The sequence below is a fragment of the Durio zibethinus genome, chromosome 3, assembly GCF_047325235.1.
Source record: "Durio zibethinus cultivar Kanyao isolate XHJ-2024 chromosome 3, ASM4732523v1, whole genome shotgun sequence".
NCBI classification, from domain to species: domain Eukaryota; kingdom Viridiplantae; phylum Streptophyta; class Magnoliopsida; order Malvales; family Malvaceae; genus Durio; species Durio zibethinus.
The window spans coordinates 380357-390000 of record NC_143164.1 but is presented as its reverse complement, the minus strand read 5'-3'; the positions used below and the strand labels follow the sequence as shown (position 1 = coordinate 390000).

The window sequence follows — 9644 nt, the reverse complement described above, 5'->3', positions numbered from 1 at the left end:
CATCGGCAGAAGATGGCCCCTGGTGCGGACGGTTGCCTCAAACACCATTGGGACATGCTAGGCCTTGGTGCGGGTGGTTGCCTCGAATAGCATCGGTGCGTGCTGGGCCTTAGTGCTGACACATGCCCCGACCACCATCGGCACAAGTCGGCCCTTGGTACGAGCACTTTCCTTGACCACCATCGGTAAAAGATAGCCCCTGGTGTGGACAGTTATGTTGAACACCATCGACACGTGCTGGGCGTTGGTGCGGGCGGTTGCCTCGATCACCATCGATAGAAGATGGCCCCTGGTATAGGCGGTTGCCTTGAACACCATCGGTACATGCTGGGCCTTGGTGCGGGTAGTTACCTTGAACACCATCGGCACGTGCTGGGCCTTGGTGTGAGCACATGCCTCGAGCTGGTGTGGCGGTTACCTCGACCACCATCGACACGAGCTAGGCCTTGGTGCGGGCACATGCCTCGACCACCATCGGCACAAGTCGGCCCTTGGTGTGGGTGTCACAGGTTCTGAACTTACACTCAGAATCAGTTCGGCCTTAGGCTTGGAATCTCCTCCTTTATGCCTAAGTTAGCCTAAAACATAAGTGTGCAGGCACTAAAACAATAGGAAGGGATGATTACGCAAGTTAAAGAGAAATAGGATAAGAAGGCAAAATGCTAGAAATATGCTCTGTATTCACTAAAATAGAAGTGTTTGATGGTGTACAAATGAGGGTAGAGTAGCCCTCTATTTATAGTTGAGGCTCCAGCTACACTTAATGGCAGTATCCCTAGAATAAAGGCTAAAATCAAGGAATTACAAAGATTAAAATAAATCAAGATTTTAACTCTTGAATTTTAAGGTCAATCAAATCTGCCAGAAGGCTCCTGCTGATCCTGCAAGCTTCCAAAAGATTCACTTACGTATCTCCCACCTTGGGCCCCTTAAGATGTAGTACGGGCAGCCTACAGGCCAGGCCTTGGCCTCACAGGCTGGCCTGCAAGCTGGGCGGGTGTTCTAACCTTGTCTCCTAGGCCTTGCATGCAAATACCTGCCAGCGCACCTGGTGTGCGGGCCTTAACTTCTAGCTCATGTGCTTATGCACCAGATGTGCCTGGCACACCCGTCCAAGGTGTGACATTGTCCCCCACTTGATTGCGCATCACCCTCATTATGTCCTTTGTATGGTACTACCTAATCTGGTCTCCGAACTGCCATAAGTCCTCTATTGGTTCTCAGTTCACCACACTGTCTAGAAGTCCCTTCTAGTGCACCAAGCACTCTTGTCTTGGTTGGTAGTTTTTCTGTCTCACCTCCCTGTCAGCTATGATGCTGTGGACCTCCTTCTCATATGAGGCCCTTACTCCCAATGGTGTACGCTTTGACTCTGCTCGTCCTAGATCTCCCTCATCCTCATGGAACGGTTTGAGCATGCTTACATGAAACACTGGGTGTACCCTCAGCTTAGGTGGCATATCCAGCTTCTAGGCAACCTTGCCTACCCTCTTGAGTACTCGAAAAGGTCCCTCATACCTCTGCGCTAGGCCTATGTGCAGCCCTATAATGGGATGTAGCTTCACCAACACTAAGTCTCCAACCTAGAACTGCACGTCCCACCTATTCTGACCTACCCACTTTTTTGACCTTTTGGCCGCCTTATGTAGATAGACTCTGGCCAAGTCAGTTTGCTCCTACCATGCCTTGGCAAACTTGTATGATATTCAGCCCTATATAACCTACAGCAATCGAACCAGGTGTTAGTGGCTATTACCCTATCACAACCTCAAATGGGCTCTAGTTCGTTGCCTCGCTCCTTTGCAAGCTGTAGGAAAATTGTGCAACATCTAGCAGCTTTGGCCAGTCCCTTTGTTTGGCACTCACATAATGCCTAAGGTAGACCTCCAATAGTCCATTCACACGCTTAGTCTACCCATGGTCTGTGGATGAATGCTGGTGGAAAAGTTTAAGTCTGACCCTAACAGCTTGAACAACTTAGTCCAGAACCTACTCGTGAAACGCCCGTCCCGATCACTAACAATGGTCCTCGGCACTCCCTAGTACTCAACCATGTTCTTCAAGAACAATTAAGTTGTCTTCTCGGTTGGGCACTCCTTGGTTGTTGGAATGAAGATTCCATACTTGGAAAACCTGTCCACCACTACCGTGATGCTTCCAAACCCCTCTGTTTTGGGTACACTAACTATAAAGTCCAGAGAAACACTATTCCATGATCGCTCGGCACTGGCAATGGCTCTAAGAGACTGCCTGGTTTCTTGAGCTCTACCTTGTCCTATTGGCACATAAGACAAGTCTTCATATAGGCCTCCACATCGTCCTTTATATGCGGCCAGTAGTACCGATCCTCTATCAGTGCTAAGGTATGACTCACTCCTGGGTGTCCAACCCATTTTGAATCATGGTACTCTTACAAAACTTCCTTGCTGAGCTTCCCATGCTGTGGCACAATCAGTCTACTGCCCCTGGTGTACAACCAACCATCATTCACCTAAAACCACCTAGTCTTACCTTGCTGGGCATACTCCATAAGAGCCTTGGCTGTAGGATCATACGCGGTCCCTCTTTGATGCGCGGCACCAGTGACCCCTCTGGTTGGCTAATGGCAGCAAGGTTAGCCTTCCTGCTCAAGGCATCTACAAGGTTTGCCTACCCTAGCTTCTACTCCATTTGAAAATCAAATTCCGTAAGAAAATCTTGCCATCTCGCTTGCTTGAGGGACAGTTTCTTTTATGTCTGGAAGTAGCTGGTCACCACATTGTCCATCCTAACCACAAACCTTGACCCTAACAGATAGTGACACCAAGTACACAAGTAGTACACCACTACAGTCATTTCTTCTTTTAGATCGTGTACTTGAATTCAATCTCATTTAGCTTCTTACTCTCAAATGTGACTGGATGTCCCTCCAACTCTAGTGGGGATTTATGGTAAGGGGCTCTAGCTGGTGTCTTGGCCTCAAACACCAGCTCGATGTGGTTCACCTTTTTCTTAAGTGGTAGCTGGTTAGGCAGCTTTGCGGGTATCACATCACTAAAGGTCTTCAGCACCTTTAGCACCTCCAAGGGTGACTCGATCTCTTTCTCCCTTGGCTCCTCATACTTTAGGGCTACCAAGAAGGTGTCTTCTTTTCTGCTTACCTCCTTGGTAAATTGGATGGCTGAGACCACCCGTAACCCAACTCCAGACCCTCTTCTCAATGGCACTAGGCATTGGCACCATGCATCCAAGAGGCAAATGCAATTGGCAAAAGGCACAAGGAGGGTGTTAATCCAAACAAGCAAATCCAACCAATCACAAACTCATAGTCATCAAGGGGTATTACCTCTATAGTCTCCAAGTTGTAACTCTACTCCCTGCACTACTCTAATGGTTGGAACTTTCTTGGAGTTCACCGTTTTAATGGTACCAGTCCCTTGTTGCACCTTTAGTCCAAGCTTCTAGGCTCCATCACCTAAAATAAAAAGATGTGAGGCACCTATGTCCACCAATGCGCTCACCTTCTGATGCGTAACCATCAGATCTGTAAACATCAAGCCCTTTGGCTTACGGCTCCCCTTACTCTGGATAGCATTGAACACCAATGACCTAAGCTTTACTGCCTTTGTCTCTGGCTCCTCGTCAGACTCCTTCTCTACAATAGCTAGCTTGCCATTTTATGGGTAATTGCAAGCTATGTGGCTCCTTCCACATAGGTAACATGCTAGTGGCTCTCGATCCCCTTTTGCTTTCCATTTGCCTATTGGTGGCTTCCTCTTGTCATCCTTGGTTGAATGGTCTTAGTCCCCCTCCTTTGACTCCCAGTCGTGATCCTTCCCCTTGGACTACTTCTTTCGGGCACTCTCATCCTTACTTTTACCCTTGGGCTTGAAAGACTCAAACTTGTTTAGAGGCTTGAACTCTATCAAGGACTCAGTAGTAGTTATGGCTTTAGCCAAGTCAGGAACTCCCCTTCGTTGTAATTCATGCTTCACCCATGGCTTCAGCCCATCCATGAAAGCAAATAAGGCATCCTTCTTACCTAGATTTGAGATCTGTAACATCAGTTCAGAGAATTTTTGGACATATTTCGTATGTCCCCTTGCTGGCTCAGCCTGCGTAACTTTGCCCATGCCTCATCATCAGCATACTCTGGGTAAAATTGCTCTCTAAACTCTTTTTGGAACTCTTTCCAGGTTCCAATCTTGGTGCTCCCATGCCTAACATCATCACACCTGTGCCTCCACCACAACAAGGCTACATTAGTGAGATACATAGCAGCAGTGTTTACCTTTATTGTCTCGTCCTGCATACCCATGACCTAGAAATACTGTTTCATACCCTATAGGTAGTTGTGTACTTCCTTGGCTGCCCTAGTTCCCTTAAACTCTATAGGCTTGGGGACATCCATCTTGAGCAAACATGCCATTCCTAATGGCAGTCTTGCAAGCAACGAGCTCGCTGGCAAGCTCTTCCATCCGCCGGCGCATGGCCTCTATGCCATTGTGTAAAGTCACCACTTCAGCCTCCAAGGCCTCATTCCTTTAGGTGATCACGCCCATGCCTTTATTGAAAGTAGCTTGTAGCTCACCTTGGATCTCCTCCCCCATGGAGTCTAGCGATGCAATGTGAGTCTCCATTTCCTCAAGCTTTTCCCTCATGTCACCTATGGTCACCTCCACCTTGGCCAGCCTACCGTCTATGGTAGACCATATATCTCTTGAACTGGCTTTCTTGCTCTTTCACACCCCTGTTCTTAGGCCTCTGGTTGTTGGCTAACAACGTCGCTTTGGGATGCGATCTCCTCAATCACGATCTAACTTTCACAACACAAACACGGAGAACTGAACTTGCTCTGATACCAACTATCATAGGCTCTGACCTTAGACTCAGAATCCATGCAGCTTTAGGCTTGGAATCTCCTCCTTTATGCCTAAGTCAGCCTAAAACACAAGCGTACAGGCACTAAAACAATGGGAAGGGCTGATTATGCAAGTTAAAGAGAAACAAGATAATAAGGCAGAATGCTGGAAATATGCTCTGTATTCACTAAAACAGAAGTGTTTGATGGTGTACAAATAAGGGTGGAGCAGCCCTCTATTTATAGTTGGGGCTCTAGCTACACTTAATGGCAATATCCCTAGAATAAAGGCTAAAATCAAGGAATTACAAAGATTACAATCAATCAGGATTCTAACTCCTGAATTCTAGGGTCAACGAAATCTACCAGGAGGCTCTTGCTGATCCTAAAACTTCCAGAAGATTCACTTGCATATCTCCCATCTTGGGCCCCTCTGGATGTGTTGCGGGCAGCCTGCGGGCTAGGCCTTGGCCTCACGGGCTTGCCTGCAAGCTGGGCGGGCATTCTGACCTTGTCTCCTAGGCCTTGCGCGTAAATACCCACCAGTGCGCCTAATGTGCGGGCCTCAACCTCTAGCTCGCGTGCAGTGCGCTTGATGTGCCTGGCGCACCCACCCAGGGTGTGACATGCGCACTTGCCTAGATCACTATCGACACGTGTCATGCCTCAAAAAACATCGACACGTGTTGGGCCTTGGTGCAGGCAGATGCCTCGACCACCATCAGTGCATGCATGGCTCAATCAGCATGCGCACAAGTTGGAACTAGTGTAGGCACCTGCCTTGATCAGCATCGACAAAAGATGGCCTTTGGTGAGGGCAGTCGCATCGAACACCATCAGCACATGCTAGCCTTTGGTGTGGGCACATGCCTCGACCACCATCGGTACCTGCTCACCCTTTGTTTGAGATATACCTTTGTTGGAAAAAGTGTCCCTGTTTTAGATACCATGTTTTTTAGGAACAATCAAGTTACCTCCTTGGTTGGGCACTCCTTGGTTGCTGGAATGAAGATTCCATACATGGAAAACTTGTCTACCACTACCATGATGCTTTCAAACCCCTCTGCTTTGGGTAGATCAACTATAAAGTCCAGAGAAACACTCTACCATGGTCGTTCTGGCATGGCAATGGCTCCAAGAGACCGCCTGATTTTTTGAGCTCTACCTTGTTCTGTTGGCACACAAGACAAGTCTTTACATAGGCCTCCACATCATCCCTCATGTGCCACCAGTAGTACCAATCCTTGATCAATGCCAAGGTACGACTCACTCCTGGGTGTCTAACCCACCTTGAATCAAACACTCTTACAAAACTTCCTTACTGAGCTTCCCATCCTGCGGCACAAACAGTCTACTACCCCTGGTGTACAACAAACCATCCTGCACCCAAAACTGCCTAGTCTTACCTTGCTGGGCGTACTCCATAAGAGCCTTGGCTGTAGGATCATATGTAAGTCCCTCCTTGATGCATGGGACTAGTGACCCCTCTGGTTGGCTAATGGTAGTAAGGTTAGCCTTCCTGCTCAGGGCATCTGCCACCAGGTTTGCCTGTCCTGGCTTGTACTCTATCTGGAAATCAAATTCCATAAAAAAATCTTACCATCTCGCCTGCTTGAGGGACAGCTTCTTCTATGTCTGGAAGTAGCTAGTCGCCACATTGTCCATCCTAACCACAAACCTTAACCCCAACAAGTAATGGCATAAAGTGAGCGAGTAGTGCTCCACTACAGTCATCTTCTTCTCTTAGACTGTGTACTTGTACTCAGTCTCGTTCAGCTTCTTGCTCTCGAACGTGATTAGATGTCCCTCTTACATCAACACGCCCCCTATGACAAAGTGTGATGCATCTGTATGCACCTTATACGGCTTGGCATGGTCTGGCAAGGCCAAGACTGGCTCCTTGGTCATAGCCCACTTCAACCTGTCAAAGGCTTCTTGGCACCCTGCACTCCACTCCCATGCTCTCCTTTTCTTAAGTAAGTCAATCAATGGTGTGGCTATTGCTGAGTGACCTTTGATAAAGCACTTGTAGTGGTTGACCAACCCAAGGAATGATCTCAACTCAGTGCCCTTGGCTGGAGGTTCCCACTCCAGGATGACGTGCATCTTGCCTTCATCCATGCGTATCCTACCACCTCCCACTATGTGGCCTAAGAATGGGATCTCCTGTTGGGAAAATGAGCGTTTCTCCCTCTTAACAAATAGCTTGTCCACCCACAACACCTTGAACACCTGCCTCAAGTGGTCTACATGCTCTCCCAAAGTCTGGCTGTAGATCACAATGTCATTCACATAAACCACAACAAATCGATTAAGGAACGACTGAAGTACCTTGTTCATAAGGGTGCAGAATGTTACTGGGGCATTCATGAGTCCAAAGGCATCACCAAGAACTCATACGAACCATACCGAGTGACACATGTTGTCTTTGGCTCATCTTCCTCCATGATCCTGACTTGGTAGTAGCCCGACCTCAAATCTAGCTTGGTGAACCACTTTGTGCTCCCAAGTTGGTCGAACAAGTCCGCAATGTCAGACCCCCCACATCGCTCGATTCGATGCTCTCGTCGTGACCCAAGGTTAGGTAAGATCACTCGTTGAGTTTAAGCATATCAATAAGCGGAGGAAAAGAAACTTACCAGGATTCCCCTAGTAATGGTGAGTGAATCGAAAAGAGCTCAGCTTGAGAATCGAGCACCCCCGATGCTTGAATTGTAGTCTGGAAAAGCATCCTCAGTGGCAGATCGAGCCCAAGTCCTCTGGAAAGGGGCATCGAAGATAGTGAGAGCCCCATTGTACTTGGACCTTGTCGTACCATAAGGTACTATCTGTGAGTCTGGTTGTTTGGGAATTCAACCCCAATCGGGTGATAAATACCGTCCAAGGCTAAATACCGATGAGAGATCGATAACGAACAAGTTCCATGAGGGAAAGATGAAAAGGACTTTGAAAAGAGTGTCAAAGAGTGCTCAAAATTGTGGGGAGGGAAGTGGATGAGGGTCGATACACCTCGGTTGGATGTGGAATGGTAGGAGTCAGTCCGTCGATCGATTCGGGGCATGGATCGACACAGGTTGTAGCTGTGGCCCAAGCCCGAGCTTTCGATGTGCCTACGAAGACATCGTCGCCATGATCATGAAACGTAGCTCACGTCATCTCGATGTACTATGGCACTGGTGTGATCCCGATGTCAGCCTGTGGGCTCTTCATTCGGCCTGTCTTGGAACACAGACTAAAGAGTTTGATATGCGTACAAGTCAATGGGCCAGGAAACCCGTAAGGCATAAGGAAGCTGACTGGCAGGATCTCTTGTGGGTGCACCACCGACCGACCTTGATCTTTTGAGAAGGGTTCGAGTGTGAGCATACCCGTCGAGACACAAAAGATGGTGAACTATGCTTGAGCAGGGTGGAGCCAGAGGAAACTTTGGTGGAGGCCCACAGCGATACTAACGTGCAAATCATTCGTTTGACTTGGGTATAGGGGCAAAAGACTAATCGAACTGTCTAGTAGCTGGTTCCCTCTGAAGTTTCCCTCGGGATAGCTAGAGCCCCCAACAAGTTTTATCGACAAAAGCCAATGATTAGAGGCATTGGGGGCATAATGCCCTTGACCTATTCTCAAACTTTAAATAGGTAAGGTGGCGCGGCTGCTTCATTGAGCCACACCAAGGAATCGAGAGCTCTGAATGGGCCATTTTTGGTAAGCAAAACTGGTGACGTGGGATAAACCGAAAGCTAAGTTACGGTGCCCAACTGTGCGCTAACCCAGAACCCACAAAGAGTGTTAGTCGATTAAGACAGTAAGACGATGGTCATGGAAGTCAAAATCTACTAAGGAGTGTGTAACAACTCACCTACCGAATCAACTAGCTTTGAAAATAGATGGCGCTTAAGTGCACGACCTATACCCGACCGTCGGGGCAAAGGCCAGGCCTTGATGAGTAGGAGGGTGCGACGATCGTTGTAAGACCCAAGGTGCGAGCCTGAGCAGAGTAGCCATCTATACAGATCTTGGTGGTAGTAGCAAATATTCAAATGAGAACTTTGAAGTTCGAAGAGGGGAAAGGTTCCATGTGAACGGCACTTGCACATGGGTTAGTCAATCCTAAGAGACGGGGAAGCCCATCCGACAGTGCGTCCCATATGAGCTTAGAGAGGAAATTGGGTTAAAATTCTTGAATCGAGATACGACAGCTGATGGCAACGTTAGGGAGTCTAGAGACATCGGTGAGGGCCTCGAGAAGAGTTATCTTTTCTATTTAACGGCCCACCCACCCTAGAAATGGCTCAGTCGGAGGTAGGGTCCAGAGGTCAAAAGAGCATCGCACGTCACATGGTGTCCAGTGTGCCCCTAACGGCCTTTAAAAATCTAGAGGACCGAGTACCGTCTGCTTTCAGTCATACTCATAGCCACATCATGTCTCCAAGGTGAACAGCCTCTGGTCAATAAAACAATGTAGGCAAGGAAAGTCAATAAAATAGATCCATAACCTCAGGAAAAGAACTGGCTCTAAGGGCTGGGCATAGGGTCCCAGTCTCGAACTTGTCAGCTGTCGATACACTGCTCGAGTTGCTCTCACGATGAGAACGGGTCACCACATGTTGACTGAGGATAGACTAGGAATGGCTCCATCGGGGGCATTACCTGGGGGAAGAACAGTTGACTCAAAACTAGTACGGACAAGGGGATTCTGACTATTTAATTAAAATAAAAGCATTGCGATGGTCCCTGTGGATGCTCATGCAATGTGATTTTTACCCAGTGCTCTGAATGTCAAAGTGAAGAAATTCAACCAAGTGTG

At 48.1% G+C, this 9644-nt stretch overlaps 1 pseudogene; it reads left to right on the top strand.

The window, feature by feature from the left end:
• Positions 1-7433: 7433 nt before the first annotated feature.
• LOC149519431 (25S ribosomal RNA) lies at positions 7434-9287 on the top strand (annotated as a pseudogene).
• The last annotated feature ends 357 nt before the right edge of the window (positions 9288-9644 follow it).